At 50.2% G+C, this 27,603-nt stretch overlaps 1 long non-coding RNA gene across 1 annotated transcript in view; it reads left to right on the top strand.

Moving 5' to 3' along the window:
• The window catches only part of LOC124095859 (uncharacterized), a 50,444-nt gene that overhangs the window by 6,249 nt on the left and 16,592 nt on the right, over nucleotides 1–27,603 (top strand). The window contains exon 2 of the long non-coding RNA XR_006852658.2: nucleotides 3,373–3,513. This is a non-coding gene — a long non-coding RNA (uncharacterized LOC124095859). The remainder of the gene's footprint in view (nucleotides 1–3,372; nucleotides 3,514–27,603) is intronic.

Genomic DNA, 27,603 nt, shown 5'->3' with positions numbered 1-27,603 from the left:
GAAGAAGTGAAAGGCTGCAGGACACACCGGCTGAGGTCCACGCATGTTACTGACCAGGATGACTTAAGATGACACACACAAAGGGCCAACATGGTATGCACCCAATAAAAAAGCCAAAAGTCTTTTTCACCAGTGCAGAGGCTGCTGTGATCCAACAACCAAGATACACACTACATCCTGTCTCCGGCAGCTCATTATGTTGGAAAAGCATGGATTCTGGAGGGGCCTGTTTGAATTCTGGTCCCCCATTTTTCCCTGCTGGCTGTGTGTCTAGGTCAAGACACATGCCCTCTCTATGATACATATTACCTATCACACACCTTGTGGGAATTCCACAAGTTAATACATGTCCGGAGTCTAGGACAGGACAGTGTCATGGGCAGGGCTCAGCCCTTGTGGACTACTCAGAGAAGGTCCATGGTCAATTACACAGCAAAAGACTCTGATCGCTGCCCACGAGAGAGAGAATTCCCAATGTGAGATTTGCAAAGTTGGGAGAAGATCACTTAAATATTCTACCTGCTTTTGTTATTGGGAAAGATAAAATATTTCCACATACATCATCTCAACTAATCTTAACTCAGAAGTGGAGAAGGTCAATCAATGAGCCCTGTCCTATAGGCCAGCCAACGTACACTCAGAGGATGCAAATCACTTTCCACCGCTTCAGAGTCAGGAACTCAACGTGATGGAAGATTCTCCTGGCCTGCATTTTCCAGAAAAGAGAGTCTGAGGAAAAGCCTAGCACAGCACTTCTTTTTTTATTTGTGCAGTTCCAGGGAAGCAAGACGGATGGAGAAAGGGAAGTGAGGCAGGAGAGGAGAGAAATAAAATTCACATCAGTGGATGGTGACTTCGCCATTACTCCTTACATAGTGACACAGCTTCAGAGAAGCCATATGAAGGTTAGGGACCATGGCAGGGAAGGGAGAAGAGTTTCTTCCTTAGCTCCTTGTTTGTTAGTCAACTTTCAAAGGCTGTGGACATCTGCAGGCATCCTCTGTCAGTCTTTGGAGAAGCTAGTTCCAAAATGCCTATGGGGTCATTCTCTCAGGAAGCCAATGGGAGCATAGCAGCAACCCCCCACCTGCCTTCCTGGACATGCAGGATGTCCTGGCTATGGGTAGCAAAACCAGGGGCATCTGACCTCCCCAGGGAGAAAGGCACAGGCCAGGATGGGAGAGACACAGGACACGTCGGGCAAGATACTCTTGGCACAAGCATCCAGGGGTCCAGGTCAGCCAACCAGCCAGCATGGCCAGGTGGAGAGAAGGAGCACCAGTCTGGGAATGGACCAGTCCCCAAGACGGCAAGAGAACACTTGGCTCTGTTTTTAATAAAACCAGAACCTGCTTTCTAAAGGTATAGGGTTTTATGGATTGCAGAGATTTCCTTGAATATTTTTTGGTAACAACAGGAAGGCACAGCTGAGCGTGGCCAGGGAGGCACCTGAACTGATCCAGGACAGGCTCTAACACCAGAAATTCTAATCATAACACAAAAATCTCCCCCATCCCCAGAAATACATTTTCCAGGATCCCCATGTGGAGGAAACATGTTCCATTTCTTTCTGACGCTTTCCCTTTCTGGAAGCGAAAAGAGGAAACCCAGGAGATGGATGAGGCCTGAGCCCAGGAGTCAGGACAGAGCCTCACTATGTGGGGGCAGGTGCAGGTGCACACTTAGAAGCAAATGCAAGTTCACCTTCAAATAAGTGTGTTCCATGTGTTGGTATGAGGATGTAGGCTTGTACCTAAAGGAACTCGTGCACAGAGCAACTCTGCTGTGAGTGTACGGGTGCAGGTTTTTGCACAGACGTATCTGATTTGCACGTGTGGTCACATGCATGTGTGCCTGAGCATGCACTGGAAGAGCATTCTCTCGGGTTTCTGCATGGGCGTAAAGCAGTCGTGTGTGCTGGTTAGCTACGTACAGCCTGCTCTGCCGCTTCTCTCCCTCCTGCTACCCTGGATGGAACTTTGCACTCCTTATTCAGGAACTCTTCATGCTACTGGATGCAAAACAGAGGGAGTGTCTTTCAATTCTAGGTCCCTTGGCTCTGCCTGAGAGAGTGAACTTCACTATTTTTTTTTGGGGGGGGGGCAGGGTACCAGGGATTGAACCCAAGGTCTCTTAACCACCAAGCCAGGATTTTCTTCTCACAATGTGTTTGAAGTTATCATGGAATTAGAGATAAAGAATTGATTAGCTGAAGTCATAAAATAATAACAACTTTGAACATAGGGTAAAGGTACAAAAAGATAAACAATTGTTTTTTTGTAATTCATATTAAAACACTCAAACACACCAGCCCTTTTATATATTTTATTAGAACAGAGTCTCACTGAGTTGCTTAGGGCCTCCCTAAATTGCTAAAGCTGGGTTTGAAGTAGAGATCCTCCGGCCTCAGCCTCCCTAGTCACTGGGATTATAGGTATGTACCACCGTGCCTCGATGAACTTCATTATTCTTAACTTCATTATTAGCTTTGTCCTAAGGGAATGAGGAGGAATCGAAGCCCATGTCTAAAGCAAATGTTCAACTAGTTGGTTTTGCTGGGTCCTGACTGTCATGTGAGTGAGCAGGGCCAGCTGAGCCTTCCTCTCCCTCTGGAGGATGAACACTTGCAGAGGACACAGAGCTCCTGCCAGCTTCACTAATTGTGTGACCAGAGCTAGGATTGTCCCAGCACCTGCTCCAATTCACTTGGGTTCTGTCTACCTGGTTTCCATGTCCCAGCTGCTCTTGGTCTGTCCTGTTCCCTGTCACTTGGTTCAATGCAAATCATGTCGAGACAAGTTGACACAGTCAGACAATGGAAAGCAAATCCTCCACACCCAGCCCCGTGTCCAGAGTGTGTGGCTCTGTGACTCAGGACTTTGCTGGCAACTGCTCTCTCTCTCAAATGGCACCTACCAGGGAGGGAGGGGCAGAGGCAGGCTCGGCCCGAGGGTAAAGATGCACTGCCACGTGTGGGCTTCAGAGGCCTCGTCCCATGGGCAGGACTGGAGCGTGCGTGGCCCCAGCAGGCGTCACCAGTGGAGGAAGGGGCTGTCCTGCCACCCTCACACCATCATCCCAGACCTCTTCTCACCTTGTAGAGATGAAACCTGGCGCCCATTAAGCATCTCCTGTTCCCCCTCCTCCCGCCCTTGGCAGCCACTGTTCCTCTTTCTGTCTGTGAGTTCTCCTCCTCCAGGTACCGCACCTCCGCGGACGCAGACCGCATTTATCTTTTTGTGACCGTATTGTTTCTCTCAGCACAATGTCCTCAAGTTTCAGCCGTGTAGTAGCATATCTCAGAATTTCCTTCCTTTTCAGAAATCAGTCGTATTCCTTTGTGTGCATATACTACCATTTTTATCCATTCAGTTAATAGATGGTGAGCTTCCTCCACCTTTTGGCAATTGTGGAAATGCTGCTGTGAACACGGCTGTTCAAGCATCTCCTGGGGATCCTGCTGCAATTCTTTCATGTATGTACCCAGAAGTAGAACCGACCGATGGACCATCTGTAAGTGCATGATTCTACATTTAAGTTTTTGAGAAGCTGCCATGTTGTTTTCCATGGTAACTGCACTGGGTACACGCTCGCCAGCAGGCACAGGGCTCCTGATCTCTCCACGTCCTCACCCACACTTGTTATGTTCATTCATTTATTTATTTTTAAGTTTACTTAGGTAGTGGCCATCCTGATGGGTGTGAGGTACTAGCCTGGGTTTCTAAACGTGGAGAGAAAGCCTGTGGGGTCGGGGTGGAGGGGCATGAGCAGGTCGGCTGAAGGCTCCCTCACCCAGGTCCACCATCGAGGGGCCTCCGCCAGGACCAAAGGTGGGGGTGCAGAATGAACCCAGAATTGCTCCTCAGATACAGGGCCCAGGCCATAGAAGGGAGAAGGGGAGAGAATAATGGATTAATTTGCACTCTGTATTCAGTACGAAATCTGCACTGGGATGGTTAGGAGTCTGTCCTTCTGACTCTCAGGTCTCTTCTTCTTGGAGATTCTTGGACTCCCCACATAACTGGAACCACAGTCTGGATTACACCAGGGTCAGGTGCCTTTTCACAGCCTCCTGTGACTCAGAAACCTTCCTGTTCTTTTGCAGCCACTTACTTGACACCTCCCAAAGTGCAGGTGTGGCTGGTGAAACCTGTGAGAGTCTTGGGCTAGAGGAAGAAAGCAGTTTACACAGGCCATGGAGTGCCCAGGGTCACACCCAGAAGCAGATGGTCAGCTCTTGTTGGTAGGTTGGAAGGAACCCAGGCCAGGGTGTCAGGAGACTCAGGACCAAGTCCAGCTGTGGAATCCAGGCAACCCCACCCCTGGCACCATTGCCCTTAAAGTCACTTCAGTAACAAACATCCTTGCAAGGTCTACTGCCTGTGTCCCAGACAGGCCCCTCTCTGTCCTACTTATAGTCTCACCACATAAACACGCAATTTAAAAGGCAGCGAGTACCATTGGAAGGCAGGAAGGAGAGCCGCTGTCCCAGCCTGGAGATGGAGATCAAGGGAGGCGGAGGATGAAGAACCAATCACAGTGTTGGCTGTACTTTATGGTCTCAAAGAATCATCATGGTTGTCATTGCTCTCGTTGACGTTGATGGTGACAATGGTAATGTTGTGACGCCCAGGCCAGCTCTGCTCTCTCAGTCTGTCCCTGGCAGCACATTGCGAGTGCACAGCTGTAGTGTGAAATGCACAGATGGAACACACAGGGCACATCTCGTCAAGAGTTACCCCACGGCTCAGTGTGCCCACAGAGGACACACTCCATCAGAAGGGTCCCTACTACTCGCCCACTGCCAACTACAGGTGGCATCTCACCTCCATGCCATCGCACCATGACTGGCTTTGATGTGCCCTTCATCTGCCTTTCCTTGGCCCAGGAGAAGCCTCCTGGTGTGGCAGGGAGTGTCCTGGCACAGTCTGTGCCCTGGGTGGGAGCTCCCTGTTTGCCATGGCTCATAAACAATCCCTACGCCTCTCTGGGTCTACTGGGTGTGGGGAAGGCAGGAGATTGGCCTAAACAGCCACCATTATGGGTGTAGTTTGCCTTTTTAAAAAATCTTACATTAGTTTATTTAATCTTCTTGGAAGACTTTGCCAGGAGAGTTGTGGGAAGAACATGGTCCTTGGCCTCAGATCCAGCTCCTTCTCTTCTGAGTTCCATCATGAAGCCTGTTCTCCTGGAGATTCAATTTTCTTAGCCATGAAAGGGACTCATCTTCCCTCTGAAATTGTTTAGATGGTTTGAATGAAGGGTGAGGCTGTCATGTTGTCACAGCTGGAGTTACCCGTGGTGGAATGGTGGTGGGGTGGTGGGGGTGGGTGGTCACCACCCAGTTGAAAGCTGCTCCAAGGTGCTTTCTGGGTTCAGTCAACCTCTATCTTCCAGAAGCCTTTCCAAGACACCTTTTGGCTTTGCATCCAACTGAACAATTTCACTTTTTTAACTTCCAGGAAGTTAAAGATTTATTCTAACAAAACGACTATTGATGGAAACATGATCAGCCTCATTTGGAAACACCCTTTGCAGAAAGGCTGTCTGGTAGAAATATATTGTGAGTTACATATGTTCTTTGAAATTTCCTGGTAGCCTCGTTTTTAAAAAGTGAAAAGAAGCAGATGAAAATAATTTTACTCATATTTTCCCATTCCAAATAGTACAATTATTATCATTTCAATATACAATCAGTATAAAACTCCCAGTGCAGTAGTTTACATCCTTCCCTTTGCATTAAGCCCGTGACGTGCAGTGTGTGTTTTACACTCGTGATGCTTCTCAACTGGAGGCTAAATTTCCACGGCACTTGATCTACACTATGATCTCATAAAAGTTGCAGTTGAAAAATAGATTCATATACCTGATACATGGCTCCAAACATACTTAAAAGTGTTTCGGTGACATTGAATTAATGGGGGAATATTTTTCTCCATTTCAGCTTTTAGATTTAAGGTTAAATTCTTTAAAATGAAAGAAAATGAGACGCTCGTTTCTCTCCTGTATCTAGCTCCAGGTCTCCACGGCCACAGGTGGCCCATAGCTCCCTACGTCAGCCCAGCCTTGGGGCCTGGGGCCACCCTTCAGAGGTCCTCAGCAATGACATCTTCATTGTTTGAAGTTGGTTTTACATTTTTGGACGAATGCAGGCACTCGCCGGGAATGTTGCCATTTTGGGGGAGATATTGAAGACCAATAGAGTGCTTACGTTAGGAATGAGAACCAATTTCTCTGAGAAGGGTGGCGCCTGCCTGGGCATCATTTTTGTAGCCATGAAGCCCATCTGGGTAAGCGAGTCCTGGTGTGTCAGCTTTACAATTGCTTGCATTGCTTACTAGTCACACCTGACATGGTAGCTGCTCTGACCCGCTGGGCCTGGACTCAGGAATGTCAGCGATATTGGTGAAAGCCAGGGCTGGAGACCCCTAAGACCTGCCGGGCAGCAGGAGGCAGGATCTCATTGGGGCTGCCAACTCCCACCCAGGTCCGTGCCCTCTCAGGGGGGGGGGGTGCTCCCAGCGCCTCCGCTGGCTGCTAGGCTGCAGGGAGTCGGGGCGGGGCCTTTGGCAGGACTGGACCTCTCCCTCTCCCCCACAATCATAGCAGTCCAGGGTGCCTCCAGGGTGCCTCCAGGGTGCCTGGTTTTATACTTTGCTTCCCGAAATGACATAAAAGCAGCTTTGCTTTTTAACCTTCTAACCCATAATAATAGCCTCAGCAGGTACAACATTGAACTACACCAAGAACGATTTTTAGTCCTCAAATCCATAGAGTTCCCCTGTTAGCTACTCGAACCCCAGGTGAGGCTTGTTGGTTGGTTTGCGATTGACTTTATCGTAGTGTGGGATTGTACAGGCACCAGGCGAACCCCAGCCCCACCGCACACGGAGTTGATCTACCCTCCCTCTCTCCTTTCTCTCTTCCCTTCCTTCTATTCATTTAACCAACTTGTCTAAAGCACCCAATCCATGCTGGACACTGGGGTAGGTACTGGAGCTCCCGAGACTAACGGGACCGGCGCCCTCCCTTCTCCAGGAGATGGAATCAGATATGTAAACACACAAATTCAGTTAAGTCTATACACAACAGGAATACCATCTCTGTCCGTTTACATGTCTCTACTCATTCCATTCACACCATGCCTGGCCAGAGCTCAGGGTTTGAAGAGAACGGCTCTGAATTCAAATACTGATGTTCTCACACATTTGTGGGTCCTTGGGCAAGTCACTTAACTCCTTTGGGCCTCAACCTCTGCATCTGTGAAGTGAGGGTAATAATACCTACTTCAAGACTGTTTTGAAGGTTAAATGAGATGATCCAGGTGAAACTTAGTGGAGCACCCGGAACATACCTGGTACTCCACCTGTGTGATGCCAGTGAGTCTCCTTCTTACTTCAGCCCTCAATCAGGTTCCCAGGGGTCTTTACTGTCATGCACACTGAAGCCCAAGGGGGAAAAGTGTCTGGCTCTTCACTCCAGTGTTCTTGTGCCAGTGCCGAGTCTCAGCCCCTTGAAGAATGAATGGGCCCTCACGCTGCCCTGGAGAATGCTCTCCAGGAGCACACAGCCTAGTGGGGAGCAGGGAAGACCCCCAGAGATGTCTGCTGGGGGGACATCTGAGAAAACCAGTGAGGTCAGGGGAAAGAGGACCAAGAGGGTAAAAAGATAAAATAGCGTCTAAGGCCAAAAACTCGCCAGTAACTAGAGACAAGGTAACACGGTGCCTGCAGATAACAGAAATCTATCATGGCTGGAGCGCGTGCATGCCAGTGTGCACACCTACATGCGTGTGTGTGTGTGTGTGTGTGTGAGCACATACTTGTGCATGTGCACCTGTTCTTGTGCACACACACGTGTGTGTTGGGGTCGTCGATGACTGCAGGAGTGGGGGACGGTCAGTCACATAGGGCTGAATTAAGATATCGTGTTTATTTGTAAAACATTGAAGGGATTTTACTTGATCATACAGGAATTTTAGGTGGGTCAGAGCAGCTGCTGGGTGAGGTCAGAAGAGGAGGACTGGAGGCCGGGAGAGCTGGAGGACATTACTGCTAGGCAAACAGTGATGGTGGCGTGGTTCAGTGGCCGGGCAGTGAAGACGGAGAGCTGGAAGAGTTGAAAGGACTCAGAGGGTGTGACTGAGTTCAGACCATGACTTCTGATCCACGGTCACTGGTCCAAATACCTGCAGAATGACCAGTTCCCTGAGTGGGACCCTGTCTGGGTGTGCTGCTTCTCTTGGCTGCTTTTCCTGATGTCAGTGAAAGGTGTTGTCCCTGGGGTGAAGCTCACTGTGTGAACACAGCCTTCGATTGAGTGACTGTGTTAATCAAGGTGATTAATGCTAAGTTGCTACGACAAATAACCTCCAGATTTCAGTGGTTTAACATAATTAGAATTTTTTCCTTTGACACAAAGCCCCATGTGGTTGGGCGGGTGACTTTGATCCGAGCTCAGGTGACTCAGTGACTTAGCTAGCTGCCTTTCAGTTAGCAGCTGTCTTCTGCATGCGGCCATGGGATGACCAAAGGGAAAGGACACGGAAAACTGTGTTGGACATTTAGGGGGTCACGTCTGGACCTGGTGTGGATCACAGATGCTATGTTTCACTCTTCAGAACTAGTTGTGTGGCTCGTGTTTGAAGATTCCAGAAGCTACAGTTTGATCGTGTGCACAGGAAGAAGCTGGATGTGGTGAATCTCCAGCCAGAGTCTGTCGTGCCGGGATAGAAGTTAGATAAACCAAAGGGGAGATTCACACCACCGATAGTCTTTTCCTCAACCCAGAATGTTCTAGGTCTCTCTCTCCATCATCAATACCTGCATCGCCAAAGGAATGTGGACAGAAAGTTGCATGTGTATGGAAGGCTGCCTCCTCCCCTGGCTCTGTGAGCGACCCGGTACGTGGTACAGGGAATGGCAGCAGGGTGAAGCCAGGGGTCTTCAGTGTCAGCTGAATCCAGGTTCTCATGAGATACTAGGACTCTTATTCCTTGTCCTGCCACTCACTAAGCTGGTCCAGGCAAAAAATTGTTCATCGATTCCTAGTATGTGAATGGGGCTCCAAAGCCCCAGCCTTTTCTGAAAATGAGGACCCACAGTACAAGAGAAGGGCGACAGATGCGCACTTAGGGAGGTGCACAGAAGACAAAGCCCCCTGCTGGCCAGCAGGACAGGTGACTCTGAAGTTGAGCCCTTCCCTCTCTTTCCCCCTCACCCACATGGTGAGCTCCCTGCAGGGCCGGGCTCTTTATCTAAACCCATTCTCTAAAGGATATTTGCTGTTTGGCTCTCGGAAGACCCTTTACCGTTTTAAGCTTCTGTTTTCTCATTTCTGAGTCGAATCTGAGGAATTCCAAGATGCTTTGGACTCCAATGTTCATGCCCCTGTAGATGAATACTGAAAAGAAAAAGACTGAGGAAAATGGCAGAGGGTTCTTGCCCGTGTTTTTACCGAGGAGCACTTCAGAGACTTTGTCGTTTCCAGAAAGACCTGGGATCCAATATGTTGTTGAGCAAACCATGGTCTAGGAGTGCAGAGTCTGGCCCAAAGTGACTCATCTCATATGGCTGGGTCACTGCCACCTTACTACTGTGGCCCTCATCTGTCCTGGCAAGACCACGGGGGAGAAATGGTGGTCGCCCAGTTAAAGTGGACTCCTTCACTCCTCATGTGACAGCATCCTGGAGCCTGACTAGGATTCATCTAGAATCAGAGCTGTGGAAGGAACTAAGGAAACTGAGGGAATGTGAGTCACTCTCTCTACCAAACACGCAGCAGGAGACACACTATTGAGGGCGGAAAGAAGTCACCCTGTTTTAGCCAGAGGGTAGAGTGGACACTGCCCATCCCTTCCCTCTTCCAGTAGAGCACACTGATTTTCTGGGAAAATGTTCCCCTTTCTCTGTGTGCCCCTATAGTTCCCTTAAGGTTGACCTATTCATTAGCCTCAGTCAAAAGCCAATCACCCTAATCAGGAGGATTGGTTTGAAGATGATCAAAGATATTTCTGACAGAAGAAAACGTCTCTTCTGAGGTTATTCAGAAAAGAATCTTGTAGAGGAGGGCACCAGATAAGAAAGTCAAGAAACTGTGTCCCAGGGACTTATTTATGACCCTGGTTCCTGCCATTCCTGAGCCGTGTGTGAACAATAGATCCTTCACTCCCCTCCTGGTTGAAGATGGAGCAAGCAGGCAGGGAAAGGGTCTGTCTTTTGCAACTGCAAAGACAGAGGATCTGAGATGCCTAAACTATGTGAGTAATGACAATCAGGTTGGGAGTAACACTTCTCTGACCCGCTCTGAGGCACTCCACAAACAGTGTTCCCTTCTCTCCTAACAACGCACGAGAGATGTCATCATCAGCATCATGCAGTTGCAGTTGCTGAGGTTCTGTTACATTGAGTGCCTGGACCAAGTTCAAATTGCTTATTAGTAGTGGAAGCAGGGATTCAAGCCCAGTTCTGCCTACACCAAAAGCTATGGGCTTTCACTCCATCACATGATCTCTCCTGAAAGAAAAGCCTGGATACACATGAGGACAAAGGAAAACCTGAGACCACCGTCTGTGTAGCTTTCCAAATCTCGAAGGATTCTCCATCAAGGACACAAACATCTGGGGAAGGGGCTATTGTTACAGGAAGGAAACAGCTAACAGAGGAGCAAGGAGCAGCCGCCTGGAAAGGAGGAGCCAGCAGGAAGGCTGGTTTTGTGCCTAACGTGTTGTCGGGACTTTGGGGTGCAGCCGTGGAAATAAAATGCTACAAGGACGTGGCGAGTCCTGGCGACCTGAGGCTGTGGGTTTGGCTGAGCTTCTGAGAGGGGGCTTGAAAGCAGAGGCCAGAGAGTCTCCAGGTCTCTGCCTCTTGTTCCCTCCTGTCTCTGCTTGGCTGTCTTACCCCTTTCCTTCCTCTGTGGACGGGCTTCCTGTCTGCAGTTTCTGGGGTAGATGTGACTGTCCTTCCTGATGGGCAAGTTACGTGGACGCCCATACCTCCAGGGGCGGACTTCCCTACCAATTCCCGGGTTTTGCCAACTCCAGACTTCTCTGGAGAAGGTAAGGGGTTGGCGTGGTGGGTCAGCTGTACTCAGTCCTGGGTCCTTACTGGGAAGGGGTGGGCAGGGAGCCACACCAGGCTATGGAAACAAATGCTTGTGGGGCGGGGCTCCTGATGTGCTACCTAGAGCCCCATCAGGTTTGGGAAACATGTCACCTCAGCTGGTGACAGCTCCCTATGGCACCACCTTGCTATGGCCATGCCTTCTATGAAGGGGAACTTTCTTACCCCAGATGGGGCATCTCCAAGATCCTCTCTAATTCCTTGGGACTGGTCTAGGCCTGCTTTGGGCTTTGGAATAGCAGCTCAATTTCTCCCTCTCCTCCACTGTATATCCTGCCCCTCTGTCCTACAGAAATACTCTTGGATACTGTCCTGCCTGGAAATTTCTACCATCAGTTTCATGGAGAAACTGACTGACCCGTGGCAATTGGTTCCAAGAATTGTCTGAGATCAAAGATACTGAGTTGAGATTCTGGGAATGGATAAACACTGCTTGTCTGGCCATGAGGACTCCATTCCTGGTGGGAGGTGGAGCCCAGATGCCCCAGTTCTGTGTACCGGGACAGTTTGGTGGTGAGCTGGATGGTTACAAGCAGAAGGTATTCATTAGCTGGTGCAGTATAGCAGGCATTTGTAAACATAGGGTAAGAACTAAATATAAGGACAGTAGGTTGAAGTGGCTATTATGAAGCTCAACTGAGACTCAGGAGAATGGAAATGAGAAGGCCAGAGTGATTAATTGGCAAGTATGAATTTAGCATGGAATTCAGGCACCCCCAGGTAGCACATAGAGAGGCTTCCATCTCCTGCAGCAGGAGAGTAGAGAAGGCTGAGGACTTAATTGTCAGAATTCTTGACCTCCAGAGGAGGCCACACTCCCACTCAGGGGGTCAGCTATGCCAGGGCCAAGGCTTGGCTGGGAAACAGCTGGGTTAAATGCCACTGAATCTTGAGTCTCCAGACTCCCCTGGCCCCTGAGCCACTCTGCCTATTAAGAGTTGGCATTCCTCTGCTTGAACATAAAACAGCAGGGCCTTGACCCTGCAAGGGAACATGAGCACCCCTCAGGACCCCTGCTCCCTGGAGGCTTCTGTCTAAGCAGGGTCAGAAGAGCAAGCGATCTGCCCAAAGCAATTCGGTAGTGCTGCCCAGTTTCAGATCCAGGGATGTCTGCCTTCAAAGCTATTTGCATCCTGCTGTGTTTCCTATTTAACACAGATTTTTATAATTGATCTGTTGGCAAAGTGTCTAAATTAGCAGGCAGAGAAAAATCAGGCTTATAGACGGCAATTTCAGCACACAGCTGGAAACAGTTGGAATACTGTGTACAGAAGATGATGCTAGGTGTCATCCATCCATCCATCCACCCATCCATCCATCCATCCATCCATTCTTTGACTTGTTCATTTAACAAACTTGTATCGAGCTCTTGCTCTGTCAGTCCTGGGCCAGGTGAGGTGCTGGGAACAGAGCAAGGAATACCACTTAGTCCTGGGGGACAAAATGACATGAAAACAAGTAAGTGAAATAAATTATTTTAGGGTGACAAGCAACAGTTACAGCTTCCACTTCAAACCCATGAGAGTACCTGAGCATCATTTCTAAAGACAAAGCACGTTAGTGCTACTGTGCTCCAGGGTCAGGCACATGCTAGCAGAAATGGCAGGGAATAGGCAGTACCGTGGATAATGCTGTCCTCTTCTTGGGGTGAGCTCAAATATGTGTGCAGGCCCAAGGACCCTGAGACTGAGGTGGCACCCCGTGTTTTGCTTGTGGAGTCAGGGGCAGATATGGCCGCCTGACAACCCCTAGTCCAAGCAGCCCATGTTGACGTTTTCATTCTAACTTCCTCATTTGCAAGGATGTCCAGTGCCCACGAGGGTGAGACGCAGGACTGTGGGACTGAGACTTGAGCTATACGGTTGTACTGGGTGCTAGGAAACATGGGGGATGTGACACATGGGGATGTCGTCAACATTTCTGTTTCCTTTTCAGACATTGACACCTGCCCATCTACTCAGCAGGCACATGCCAGAGCCTCTAGTGGTGGGAAGTACCTGCATCAAGGGCCATCACCCTGGATTTCAGGTTCTGCAAGATGAGGGAGAAGAGGATTATAGGTAGAGAAGGAAGATGGAGAGAGACATCTAAGAATCCACTGACAGATGAGTAGGGAAGGCACCGTCTTTCATTCAGAACCCTTGGCCCCGAGTTGCCCAGAGGTGTTGGGATCTAGTCAAGAACAAGTCACCGAGTCCCTGCACTGGTCATGCCTCCCACAGCCCAGGTATTTCACAGAATGCTCCTGCTGCATTCTGTACCTGAATGGTCACCTGCTGCCCAAAGGGCCACCTGGACTCACTAAGCTGAGACATTCCCCATGTCCTGCTTAAAGGCCCTCTTCTATTTGGCTTCCTCCGACTTACCTGGCAGCAAGCCTCTCTGCCCCTGGGAGTTGTTTACTCTTTGGAAGAAGCTGTGTGTGGACGAAGGTGGAGCCTCACCCAGGGCTGAGCAGGAACTCCCAGCACAGAGCCTGGTGTTGGCCAGACTCGCCTCTAGCCACGTGGAAGTCATGACGGCTAGAAGGAATGAATGGGCGGCACTCTCACGATGTTTCTGCTCCAGGAAATCATGGCTCATCTGTAGCAGGGTTTCAGGAGAATGGCAGATGAGATTAGTGGGTGAGATCAGTGGTTCTCACCAGAGATGTTTACCAAAGGGACTGGAGGAGTTTTTTTTAGAAGATTGGCCCCACCTCAAATGCAGGACTAGGACTCCCTGAGTATATAATCCTCCAGGCAGGTAGCTCTACTGACCAGGTAGGTAGCTTGTATTAGGAATCAATCCCTCTTGAGTTCCTTCTGTTTTGGGCATTTAATGAATTATATTTTGCTCCGTTGATTTCATCATAAAAAATACAAGGAAGCAGTGGATCCCCCTAAGAATGCTTCCTGGTCCCGAGGGGCTTCCCAAATTTGCCTCAGCAGGTGCAGATCCTCAAGATATTTTAAATTGACTGTTGTCCTTCTGTGATTTTCACTTGGTAGAGCTGACTCCCAGCTGCTCAGAAGCTTCTCCAGGTCAGGCACTTCTTCCTCATGCCCACTCCTCCTGAGGCCTAGTGAGCAATGACATTCCTAGTTCATGGTCAATGGGCCGCCATTTTGTTTGCTTCTTTGCCCACATTGAAATGCAATTGAATTCAGTTGCTGGCACTCATCTACTCAAAGTCCCCATCTTGGCCTTTGGAAATAGAACTGGGTGTGAACCAGTATTGCAATAAACTAAGGGCTCTGGAATAAATAAACCCAGGGCTCTGGAAAGGTTTTCAACCCAGAAGCTCCAGGCAAATGTGACAATCTTATTACCAACTGAAGAGGACATGCTATTCCCAGGGGCCTTCAAACACCACTGGGCAGTGGGGTGTAAGCAAAGGGAAGTGGGGAGCATTCTCTGAATGCTGTTCTGGGGCTTTCCTCCTTAAGCCCTGAGCAGAGGTCCTGATGCCTCCCCACACACAGGTGGAGACGCTGAAGCTCAGGACAGCCACATCGGCTCTTCTTACCAAGTCTTTCTGAGTGTGTCCACCTCTGAAATCCTGCCCAGGGAACCTGACTTTGTTATCTCCCTACATCAAACCCATTCTCTGGAGGAAAGGAAACTTATCCAGCCTCTCCTCCCATCAGCTCTGCCCATCTCCCTTCCTCACCCAGGAAGGAGGGAGTGATGGTCACCCATGCAGCTGCAATTCTTCCTCCACATATCTTTGTAGTCAGGGGTCAAATGCATCCTCATTCCCACTTCCCTTTGACCTCCTCCCTCTTTGATGGAGCTGGTGGGGAAGTGAATTCAGGGTCTACTGCATCCATCCAACCAATTTGCAGCCATCCCAGGCTCCATCTCCCTTCAACTTACCCAGGTGGTGGACTGAAGCTTTAGGTTCCAGGAGGTGCAGGAGGCCCACTTGGCCTCAGATAGCCCATCTGTGCAGTCACTGTCATATTCTGCATTGGCGATGAGTGACAAGGGTTCAACTTATTCATTAAATGGGATTTTTCCTCCTATCTGCTATTAGGCTTTGTGTCTCCATGTCCATTGGAATTCAGGGAGATTGACAGACTAGATCCAGGCAGTGCTGCATGTGTGGCCTTGTGCCACCAGAACAGCACTCAGTTTTAGCCTTAACAGCCATGCCAAGGAAGCACAGGTTGAGAGAAAAGGGCAGGGAAAATAGCAGCAAGGGTACCAACTACCAACGGCACCCACTTGCAGTGACGGACCTGCCAACATGTTCACACTCAACAAGTCTTGGGCCCAGCTCCACTCTGGGCACGTTCAAGAGCTTCTCATCTGGCTAGACTTTGTTCTAGTTGCAACCAAGAATGCATGGGTCCTTCTGGCACAAATTCACTGCTGAGTAGATCATAGTAATGATTGTTAGTATGACTTACAGGATGCTTAGCAGAGCTGCCCCAAGGGGGATGCCATGGAATGACCTGGATGGACCATGACTTTTGGTGGAACCCAAATTATAACAGGAGATGAGAGCTGGGAGCCACTCTGTGAGTCCAGGGAGAGGGACCCCCAAAGACCTTGAGCTGGTGAATTTGGGTAAAACCTTAGGAAATGGTGTGGGTTGGGATGAAAGCAGGGGGACCCTGACTAAGTTGTCACTTTCCTGAGTTTCTGTGTTTCTTCTAATTCAGGAATAGTCATTCTTTCTCCACGAGTTTGACACAGGATAGTGCTCTTTGGTGGAACACCTATAGAGTATAAGCATTAAGAGGTGGGATATTTAAATCAGTAAGACACCATGTCATCTCCAAGACCCAGCTCAGTCAGTGAGTTGTCACCCACGCTTGTGGTCACCTGAAGTTCAGGCTGTGAATGGAGATCTGAGTGTCGCAGAAGCCCACAAAAGCAGCACTTTCTTACCATCACACTTCACTTTTGCAAAGCACCAGCAGGTGGGGGTTGTCATTTTACAGAGGAGGCGCTGAGATGTGAAGTCATGCCCCTGAAGCCTCATAATCAGGGAGAGGCCTAGTGAGACATTGGGCCAGTGTCCTCTTGGTTCCCACTTCTACCCTGTCCCTCTCGTGTGAATGCGCTGGGCTTCGGGCTGGTCCTACAGCATGTAATCAATGCATGAATTCTATCCCCTTCCTTCCTCTCTGGGCCAGTTTCCCGGTTTATAAAACAACAGAGTTGGGCTAGTTGGCCTCTGACACTTTGGAATTCACAGGTATGACTTGGGAAACTGTTGCCAAACCATCTGCCACTCCATTCCTGGTCTTCATGAAGCCCATTAAGAAAGGGACCCTCTTCCAAAACAGGTGAGCTAAGGCCTGGTCCTCACTTCTTCTAGGAGGATTCTGAAGAATCAGGAGTAGGGAACCATTTCTGCAGAGAGGAAGACCATGTTTGGGATTGCTGAGGTCCTGAGGTATTGATTGAGAACAGTACACACTATATACATTTCCCAAGAAAGAGATAGAAGAAACCCCACACTGAATAGGAGCAGGCTGGTTCCATCATGGTGGACACTGGCCCAACCTACCTCCAGGGCCAGCTCCCAGCAGCCGGCCACCCTGGTCATAGTCTGGAGTTTGCTCAAAGGCCTGTGGTCCTCCCACACACCTAACTCTCTCTTCCTCTTGGACCCCACCCTGCTCTTTCCTCCCTGGACAGCATCCTACATGCCCTCCTCTGTCTATCTGGCACCTCCTCACCTGCAGCATTTGCTGTTGAGGTGCAACTTGCCCTCATCTCGGCCACTGCCAAGTTCCCTGCAGCGGCAGTGAGCGGGGGCTAAGCTTCCCGCCCGCCGCAGCTGATCTGTAGCTGCTCTGCCTGTGGCTTCCTCTAGCGGAAGCTGCTCACCACTGTCCAGGGCAGGTAGGAAATGGCAGAGATGTGGCAGCCCTTAGAGCAGTCCTCAGCCAGGGAGGGAGGCAGATGTGCAAGCAGTGCTCTGGCAGCCTCGTCCCTCTGGGACAGTGCCAAGATGCCTTCTGCACAATCACTGCCTGTGGCCTCCAGGTTCCATGCCTCCTGATGCTCCCCTGTGGGCTTGGATCCTCTCTGACCCACCTTCCCCAGTTACTGCTACTTCCTGGGTCAAGCCCCCAGTCAGCCCCCTGGGCCCTGGGCACAGACCTGCTCAGGTGTGGGGAGGGGGGTGCTGGAATATACACCAGGCTCTGCCCACCTGGTGACCCCATCAGAGGTGCAAACTGGTGTGGTTCTCCTGAGAGGGCCCATGGCCTCTGTGATCTTTGCTGTCCCAGCACAGAGCAAGGAGTTACGACAGTGAGCTCGCGACTGGGTCTCCTCAGCAGGCCACGCTTTCCTGGAGGGCAGGAGCTGTGTTTTTCTTTAGACCTTTTCTACCAAGCAGGTAGAAGGTTGCCCTCTTTCCTCTCCAGCTTCAGTTTAATGACTGGCTCAGTGTCTCCCTTGATATACCTGCCTGTGTTGGCCTGAGTCTTCCTGTGAGTCTTCTTGAGGCCCAGAGGTGGCCAGGCACCACCTAGGGATCCTGCTGCAGGAGGTTCTGATAGAATCCTCGTTACAGTCATGGCGTAGGAAGAGCACCCCTGCTTCTAACCAGCAGGCCTGTGTCAACTTCCGACATTTTATGAAGCTCTGATGTATCTCAGGTTTGGGTTTTTTGTTTTAATTTTTTATTTGCTTTTAATTAATTATACATGACAATAGAATGCATTTATGCACTTTGATATATCATACATAGATGGTATATACTTTCTCATTTTTTCTGAGTGTACATGTTGTAGAATCATATTGGTCATGCAGTCACATATACACATACAGTAATCATGTCTGCTTCATTCTACTCTCTTTCTTACTCCCACATCCCCTCCCCTCCCCTCCCATCACTTCCCTCTACCTAATCTAGGGTAATGCCATTCTTCCCTAGTGCCCCCCACCTTATTGTGAATTAGCCTCTGCATATTAGAGAAAACATTTGGCCTTTGGTTTTGTGGGATTGACTTGTTTCACTTAGCATGATATTCTCCAACTCCAACCATTTACTGGCAAATGCCATAATTTCACTCTTCTTTAAAGCTGAGTAATATCCCACTGAGTATATATACCACATTTTCTTTATCCATTCATCTATTGAAGGACACCTAGGTTGGTTCCATAGTCTAGCTATTGTGAATTGAGCTGCTATAAACATTGACGTGGCTGCATTACTGTAGTGTGCTGATTTTAAGTCCTTTGACTATAAACCAAAGAGTGGGGTAGCTGGGTCAAATGGTGGTTCCATTCCAAGTTTTCTGAGAAATCTCCATACTGCTTTCCATAGTGGTTGCACCAATTTGCAGTCCCACCAGCAATGTATGAGTGTACCTTTTCCCCCACATCCTCACCAACATTTATTGTTACCTGTATTCTTGATGATTGCCATTCTGACCGGAGTGAGGTGAAATCTTAGAGTATTTTGATTTGTATTTCTCTAATTGCTAGAGATGCTGAACACCTTTTCATATATTTGTTGATCAGTTGTATTTCTTCTTCTGAGAAGTGTCTGTTCAGTTCCTTAGCTCATTTATTGATTGGGTTATTTAGTTTTTTGGTGTTAAGTTTTTTGAGTTCTTTATATATTCTAGCGATTATTGCTTTATCAGAGGTGCATGTGGTAAAGATTTTCTCCCAGTCTGTAGGCTCTCTCCTCATATCATTAATAGTTTCATTTGCTGAGAAGAAGTTTTTTAATTTGAATTTATCCCATTTATTGATTCTCAATTTACTTCTTATGCTTTAGGGGTCTTGTTAAGGAAGTCAGATCCTAGGCCCACGTGGTGAAGATCTGGGCCTATTTTTTCTTCTATTAGGCACAGGATCTCTGTTCTAGTGCCTAAGTCTTTGATCTACTTTGAGTTCATTTTTGTGCAGGGTGAGAGATAGAGGTTTAATTTCATTTGCTACCTATGGATTTCCAGTTTTGCCTGCACCGTCTGTTGAATAGGCTGTCTCTTCTCCAGTGAGTAAATGGGCTGCAATTCCCAGTCTCTCCTGCCCTCCTCTATAAACGCTTCCTTTCAGAGAAAAAATAAAAATCACCTGTCAAGCAAATGAGAGGAAATAAGTGCGGATTTCAGAGACGAAGCCAATTTGAACAGCGCTGCGGCCCCAGACTCTGCAGTCTGCAGGGCCCTTGGGAGCATTTGTCAGAAACCGGTTTTCATGATGTGGGTGGGCCCCAGGCCCACTTGGGGAATCCGGTGGGAGCAGCAGCTTGTGCTCGGGGAAGGACCTTGCACACACCCAGTCAGTCCAGCTCAGGGATCCCTGATCTCCCCAGCCCCGGGAGCTGCGGGGAGGTAAGAACCTGGGGGAGACCTCTCAAGTCCATTGTAAATGGAGGCTCCAGGATGGCAGGGTCCTGCCCCATGACACATGCGCCTGGGGTGAGGCTTGGACACAAAGTCAGGGGCTTGGTTCCTGTCCCCACATTCCTCCTTCTCAGGGAGGGAAATTCCAGGTAAGTTCATCACATCACTGTCCAGGTTCAGGGCCAATCATGTGCTAAATGTAGGGTTTTTGAGGTGTAATTTGTGCAGTTAAATGCAGCCACTTACAAAGTATGACTGCATGGTGTTTCAGTGTGTTGACAGAGGCATCTGCCATGACCAGATTCTAATTTTAGAACATTCCCGTCACCCTAAAACGAAATTTAAGTTCCATGAACAGGCACTCCCCATTCCCACCTCTTCCCTCGGTAAATAGCAGCTCACTTCCTGTCTCTGTGGGTCTTCCTTTTCTGAACACCTCAGTGCATGTTGTCACACAACCCACAGCGTGGCCCTGGGTGTGGCCCTCTCCCACTCAGCAGGATGTTTGCATGTTTGAGAGGCTCACCCCCTTGCTGTGGGGTGTTAGGGCACTTTCTGCCCTTCTAGTGCCGGGGTGTACCCCAGGCGCAGCTGCTTCCCCCGTGTGTGTGTGTGTGTGTGTGTGTGTGTGTGTGTCTACCCATTGTCAAGGCCGAGGTGACCCACATGCAGAGACTCTGGGTTAACTGGGGAGGGCAGGGACAGGAAATGAGTGTCCTTCCTGTTCCAGAGGCAAAGCTGGCCCCAGCAGTCTATTCTTTTTCTCCTGATCAAGACCTGAGCCCCTCGCCTCTTTAAACAAGAGGGAGTCTGGTTGTCCCGGCTGCAGGACACTGGGGTCTGCTCCCCTGCAGAGGTGGGTTTCTCTCAGGCTTGGCCCGTCTGCACTGGAAAGCTAGGGCAGCCTTCCTCCCATTCCCGACTTGAGGACAGAGGCCCCTCAGCGCTCCGCTCTGTGAAGAACCTTCTGGGTTGAATGAAGAGGGAGGTCAGGTCAGCTCTGCAAAACACCCGCCCAAACCCTGTCCCCGGGTGAGAAGCATGTGTGACATCCAGGCCCAGGTCCAGCTCCAACCTCAGCGGGGAGCAGGCCAACTGGAGCACCGAGGCAGCTTTTGGGGGGTGCTGAGCCTGGCTCTCACCCCAGCCGGGAGACCACCAAGCTCAGGGCCCTCTCCCACCGTCTTCAGATTCCCAAGGGCTGCTGCATGGGAGGGAGGATCTGGGCTCGTTCATGGGGGTCCACTGAGCCGGACAAGGACCACTGTGCCTGAGTTAGAGCTCGTGGGCAGCAGGAGGGGGCTGGGCAGGGGTGAAATTGGGCTCAGGTCTGGCCAGAGAACCAGGCCCAATAGGCAATGTAGGTTCCAGTTAGGAATTTAGGTATAATCCTGGTCACATCAACAGGGAAATCTCCACTGGACCTGGGGAGGAGGACTTGCTGTTGTGTTTCTGGCTGGCTTCTTCCCTGTGGGCAAGAGGTGGGGGATGTGGAGATGCCAGGGCCTGGTTGGCCCTCTGTGGAGGCTGCTCAGGAACTGGACCTGGGCGACTGTTCTTGGGATAAACTTCGAGTTTGATGCTGAGCAAGCTGAGGGCAGTGGGGGGTTCGTTTCTTCCTCTCTCAGCATTTCCCGTTTCCCTAAGCTCTGGGCTTGTGGGTTAAGTCAGAAGGGTAGATCCCTGAGTCATTTTCGGTGTGCTTCTTCTACCCTCAGCATGTCCTCCTTAATATTACCCCGTTCTAGAGGCAGCTTAATGGTCCCCATGTTTGAGAGGGACAGTGAACTTGCTGTGCAACCGTCCTTTGAGATCTTTGATGAATGGCAACAATGTGCACATTACAAGTTTGATTCTGTTTGAATACGGGTGGACCTGCTGGGGTGCTTTCCAGGAGGCGATCTTCTCTTCTAGCTGCCGGTCCTCTGGCAACAGCCTGCTCTGTTCTTGGCTCTTCACCAGGTTAACTTTCCTCACGGTCCACCCTTGACCCTCTCTGCGCTGGCAACCCAGCGGCACAGATGAAAGGCTTACAGGATTTTGGCACTCGAGGTTTCTCAGGAACTCTTCCCCAACCAAGTGTGTAAATCCCAGAAATAGCTCGACTTGTCTCTGATGGAGTGCTCTCAAGGATGGTCTCCCTGTGCTAGCCCCAGATCGTTTCTTCTGCTCAAGAATCCCAGGAAACTCCTGCTTGCCCTGTACACGGCAGCGTGGTCCTGGGTTGAGTCTACGTTGCTTAACATCAGCCGATTATTTAATTCCTCTGTGTTTTGGTCTTGCCCCTGGTGAGACGCACAACACTGACCACACTATGTGGAGGTGTCCCTGGGATGCTGAGCATGGGGCAGGGGCCCCTGAAGCTGTCATTACAGTTATAAGTAAACAATCATACACTGACAGACATTAAAGGTAGCTCATTCCAGACTATTCCACACTTTCTTCCTAGAAAGGCAAGAAAGCTCAACAGAGAACAAAACTAAAGAAGCCTACAGTCCCTAAACTCTTTCATTTAGGATTCCGAAGGGACTCAGGCTTGGCCAGAGATTTGGGGAAGTTGGGGGAAAGTGGCGGTGGCAGTCCTGTGCCAGCAAAGGGACCTCTCTTGGCGTGGTGTCTGGCCTCCTGGTGCAGTCCTGGTGCGGTTTCTAGCATCTGGTTCCCATCTCAGGAGAGAAGCGCAGCCCCAGGGGGAGGGTGCATGCGGGAGGGAGGTTCTCTCCTGGGTCTGAGTCGGGTCTGAGTCGGGGCCGAGCTTCTCTGCTCTCACATGGTTTTCCCAACGTGGAGAATCCAGGTCAGACCTCCAGCCCTCTCTATGTCTGAGCCAAGTCTTCAACACACTCTTTGCTGCCTCAATTGGCTGGACTTCCTTTTGTTTTCCAATCTGCAGCCTAGAACCTCGAGCAGTACATTCGGCTATAACAGCTCCTCTGCTTACAACTGAGACCTGAAACGCTGCTTGGAGAGGCACAGGATGGGCCTGAGTGTAGACAGCCAGCAACGGTGGGATCTCTACAGCTCATTAATCTGGACACTTTATTTTACAGACAGGGAAACTGAGAGCCAGTTTGGGGACAATAACTCCCCAGAAGCTCACAGCTTGATGTCTGCTATGTATGGAAGGTTGCTCCCACTGGCCAGGCTGTGTGTCAGCACCAATTTGTCATCTCAGGTCCTGCCTTCAGGAGTCCAGAGGGACAGACCTCACCATCCTTTACAGGAGGGACATGAGGCTCAGAGAGCCAAACCAATACTGTAGGGCAAGGCTGGACCTTGGTGTAGACCTTACACCACAGCCCGGGCTTTTAATCTAGACCCTTGGCTGCCTCTTATGACACGGTTTCTCACATCAGCCCTTCCTAAGCCTGAGTCATCAGTATTCAGGTGATGAGGAAAGAGGAAGGAAATCTAAAATAGAAATGGCACCACCTGTGCATCTAGAGAAGTTCCTGGGGAGCTGAATGAAGGCAGTTTCACGAGGGTTGATTCTCTGGGAGAAGGTGAAGCCTGCACTATCGAAGCAGACACAGGTTTGTGCACGAGCAGAGGGAATGCCGCCTCCACAGACCAAAGAGCATCTTCCAAGCATTAGAGAAAACTGCGCCACCCCTGCCCACCCTCCCCCATCTCAGGAGTGAAGTGCTCGTAGGGAGAGCAATTGCTGATGATCTGAGTCTGACCTGAGAGCTAGATTGGACCACCTCTACTAGTACCCACACAGGGGCTTCCCACTCCAGTTTGGGTGAGATATTTTAATCTCTGACTCCACCCCAGCTCTGTGGTTGGCATGGTGTGCACCCTGAACTCATGGGAAAGGCACAGGAGTGCAGAATGCCATCATGTTTGGAGAACCCCAAGTGGTCCAGGAGGCTGGGACTTGGTGTGTTGTAGAAGGGGTGGCCACAAGGTAGAGAAGCGAGGAGACACAGATCCTACAGCACCTGTGTAGCTTTAAGTCACCAGCCACTCCATTCCTGCTACCCAACGGCATCCCAGATACAACGACTCCACTTGGAGGGCTGGTGTCAGGTCGCTGCCTTGCTTGTGGTCTCCCCACCTCCTCCCCTCTCCCATCCACTCTTGGTGCCTTTTCTCTTTAAATCTACCTACCATGGTGATCAGCCCTTTCCTCAGGTCCAAATGTCAAAGGCAGACGAACGCTGTAGACCTCCACCCCACTGTCCCAGGATGCCCCACAAACACAACCCCTGCTCTAGCCGCAGTTCATTCTGGTTGCTTTCATACCATCAAGACGTCTGGCCTCTGAGCGCCCAGAGAGCGGGGAGTCACAGCCCCATTAGTGGATGGGAGAGGCTGAGAGAGTCCACACTGCGTACAGGGCTGCTCAAAGTCACAGCAGGGAGACCTTGACAGTGTGACTCCAGGCTGGTGCTCCTCCAGGGTGGGGAGGTGATTCGATCTTCCCCCCCTTGGCCTTGCCCCACGTCCCCTGAAAGCCCTGGCAGTGTGTCTTGCTGAACAGGGTCCCACAGACAGGGCCAAATCTTGTCTTAGGCTTGCCTTCGTCCACTGGCTCTGGGCCCTCTCATGTTGCTGGAGAGCTCTAGAGCACCACCCCAAGGACCTGAGGTGGCTGTTCCCAGGGGACAGTGGAGTAAATTCAGTTGCTTATAGGTGGTGTCCACGCCAGGAGGCTTGCTAGAGCACACTCAGTCTCCCCTGTGAACTGCCGAGCTGGACCACAGTCTGCTTTAGCTCTGGACACCTGTGGGTCCCCAGTCTGAGCAGTGGAGGGCCGGTTCCTGCTTCCCTGGGCTTCAGGTCATGCTTGGGGGACCAGGCCAACATGGAGTTAGTTGGGTGTTGTCTCGTGGGAAAGGCAGAGGGGAGGCTGGAGCCTGCATAGATGACATGTGGGAAGGATTCTGAGGCTGGCCTTGGCTTGGGGGAAAGAGCTCTGTGACCATGCAGCGGTGGCTGCCAGGAGTGCAGGACTAGGAAGTGGCCTCAAGCGGGCCAGGGGGCCCCGGCTGCAGCCAGCCGTGGTGGCATCAGCTCATCGGCTGCAGAGGGACGAACGGCTTTGTCTCCCTCTGGCCTTGGCCCTGATCTTCCAGGAGTGAGCCCAAGTCTCCTTTTGTCTGTAGCCATTCTTCGTGGATGGCTCTCGTGATTCGCATTTTATACTCAAATGACCAGAGCTCAGTGAGGCTGAGCCGCTTGCCCAAGGCCACAGAGCCAGCATCTGATATGTCCAAGATTTAAGCCCAGATTTGCCGGATCCCAATCTGTTTTCTTTCCATCTATCAGTACACTCTGTGCCTTGTGTCTCCTCTTCAGCAGGAGCTGAGTAAAATTTTACAATTATGCATGTATTTAAAAAAAAAAAACCCAAGATCAGCAATTAATTAATTTGAAATTATCTCTAAAAAGGATTTCTCAACTAAAGAACAGAAGTCCTGATTTGAAAATCTAAAGTCCTAGAGCAGTCCAGGGGCACTCATAAGTCTTTGAATGCTTTGTTCCTGGACTTGGAACAACTCTCAAGAGCTGCTTTGATGCCTGAAAAGGTGACCTCAGGCCTTTCCTGAGATTAGCCGAAAGCAGATAAAGATAAAGTGTTTTCATTAAGGCAATTAGAGCTAGCCAGGGAAGCTGTTCTAGGGGTCACTGCCTGTGGGCTACGGTAGCTGTAAGCCCAAGGTGCTGGACAGCCACAGAACCTTAGGGTGGAGGGGAGCTAATTCTATGCCTTGATTGTAAACACAGAGACCCTGCACTGCACCAAGCAGAGATTCCATCATTCACAGGTCTATTTTGAGGTCGCATGTAAATTCACTTTTTTATTTCTTTCCAATGTCTAGTTATTCTATGGCATATTCTAGGACTCAATGAAAAGCAAGTAGAGATGAGGAAGGTGACAAACAGTGCCCAAGGGCTCATAGTCCTGACTCTGTGCTCTTAAATTAGGTACCTCTTTAGGATGTCTCATGAGAGTGTGTGTCTTGAGATACAGTCTGTGGCAGGCGATGGCATCACGGTGGATCACGGATCACATGCATGATGTGCTGACATGACTGGCCTTTGTCCTCTGCATTATGGGGACCCTTCCCACAGTTTTCCGCAGGAGAATGGCATCATCAGAGTTTCCTTGTGTGTAGACCACTTTAGCAGGGTGTGGTGTGTGGACAGAAGGAGCGGCCTGTGGGCAGCCAGGTGGACGGGAAAGGCAGGTGGAGATGTGTCTGCTTCTCCCTTCAGCTCTCCGCAAAACAGGCCTGACTTGTCCTCGCACTCTGCTCCCAGGGCTAAGGACGTCTCCCCGAGTGGGCACAGCCAAAAGACTCATAAAGTGGTTGGAGGATGGAGTTTTAGTGACCCAGCAAAGGAGCCAAGTCCCAACCAAAGCCTTGGGGGAGGACACTGAGAAAGGGGGGCATTCCAGAAACAGGGGGTGGAAGGCAAGGCCTTGGTTATTGGTAGAAGCAGGATTTGAGAGCAAAGAGAAGAACGAGATGCCCCCAGAATCCCAGACTGGGGACTACAGGGTGAGGTTCAGATGCCGCCCCTCGGGAAGGTCCTAGCTCTGGTCCACTAGCTGCCACTGTCCTCTCAGCTGTGGCCTCCACACACACGGTTCCCTCTAGACCAGAAGCTCTTCCTCGCCTTTAGCAGTTACCCCTTCCTTAGCCTTGACCTGGCTCTCCCTCACTTCCCTGGAAGCCCTTCCTGTAGCCGGCTAGGAAAGTCCAGCTCCCCGGGGTCAGGTGCCAACAGACTGGCTCCTCCCCTCTGGCCATGGGTGCCACAAGTGCAGTTAGTGGATAATGTTGCCTCTCCCTCTAGGCGTCATCTCTAGGAGGCCAAGATGTGTCCCTGGCCACCCGTGTCTCAGTAACAGGCATCACGCCTGACACATGAGAGCCATTCAGTAAACATTTATTGAGTAAATAATTAAATGGGTGAATAAATGCCTGCACATATAGACAGACGCCCGAGCAGAAGCTGCAGAGGGACATCCCCTAACACACAGTGTCACTTAGGCCCCACCTAGCTTCCCGGGTGCCATCAAGGGGCAGGGACAGGGCTCTGAGTCCTCAGCTTGAGTCCAGGTTCCTGTCACATAGTTGGTGTCTAGAAAGTGCTTGGTCCCTGGTTGCTGGCTTTTCTTACCAGCTTACTTTAAAGACATTAGGCAAGAAATGCATTTGAGGGGACTTCAACTTTCTTATTTATTAAAATGAGAATAAGGACATCAATCTCAGTCATTTTTTTTTTAATGGGAATTTGGTGAGACAACTTGTGTCAACACAAGGCACACAGTAGACACTCCATAAATGCTTCTGAAAAGCAACTGGGATAATCATGAAATGAAAATCTGCAAAGTTTGCAGAGGACAATTAATAAGAAATGAGAGTAGCCCAAGGAAACCCCAGCCCTTCTATAGACAAAAGAACACACACACACACACACACACACACACACACGAGTCCCCAAGCACCCAAAACCTAACCCTCCCTCTATATTTTTGCTTCCTGCAACTGGTCACACTCTTTTTTTTTTTTTAATATACCTTTATTTTATTTATGTGGTGCTGAGGATGGAACCCAGGGCCTCACACATGCCAGATGAGCGCCCTACCGCTGAGCCCCAGCCCCAGCCCCCTGGTCACAGTCTTGTAAAGAGTCTGGTTTTCTTGCTGTGAACAGACCCCAACTGCTCCCACTGTGACTGGAGCTTGTGAATCATGTGGAGCCCAGCCCTCACTGGAGACCCCAGCAGGTGGCCTCTCCTCCTACTCTGTCCACCTCTGTCTTCTCAGCTCTTGGCCCAGGGCTTAGCATTTGGTAGATTCTCTGTGAAAGGATAAAGGAAAAGAAGGAAAGAAAGGAGGGGTGAGGAGGGAAAGAGAGAGGGGTAGGTGTAGGGCCTTCAGGTTTTGCTTCCTTTCCAGGCATGAGTGCCACCAGCCTGAGTTTAAAGGCACAGGGTCAAACCTGGGGAGGCTGTGGGTGGGCAGCTCATTGCTGGACCTGCCTGGCACATTTTATTCATGATGATACCTTGTGGGGCTCCCAGATGTTGGCTTGGGCTCGTGAGTCCAGGTCACCTTCTGTGCAGGGATACTGCCCCTGCGGCTGCTGAATCCCCTGGGCGTCCTGGCCACCTCCTGCCATTACACGACTCTGTCGCAGGACGCGAGGACTCAG

This window comes from Marmota monax, unplaced genomic scaffold, assembly GCF_021218885.2.
Source record: "Marmota monax isolate L192 unplaced genomic scaffold, Marmota_monax_Labrador192_F-V1.1 WCK01_AAM20220418_F8-fsc00073, whole genome shotgun sequence".
Classification (NCBI taxonomy): Eukaryota; Metazoa; Chordata; class Mammalia; order Rodentia; family Sciuridae; genus Marmota; species Marmota monax.
This window is presented reverse-complemented; position numbering and strand designations above follow the sequence as displayed.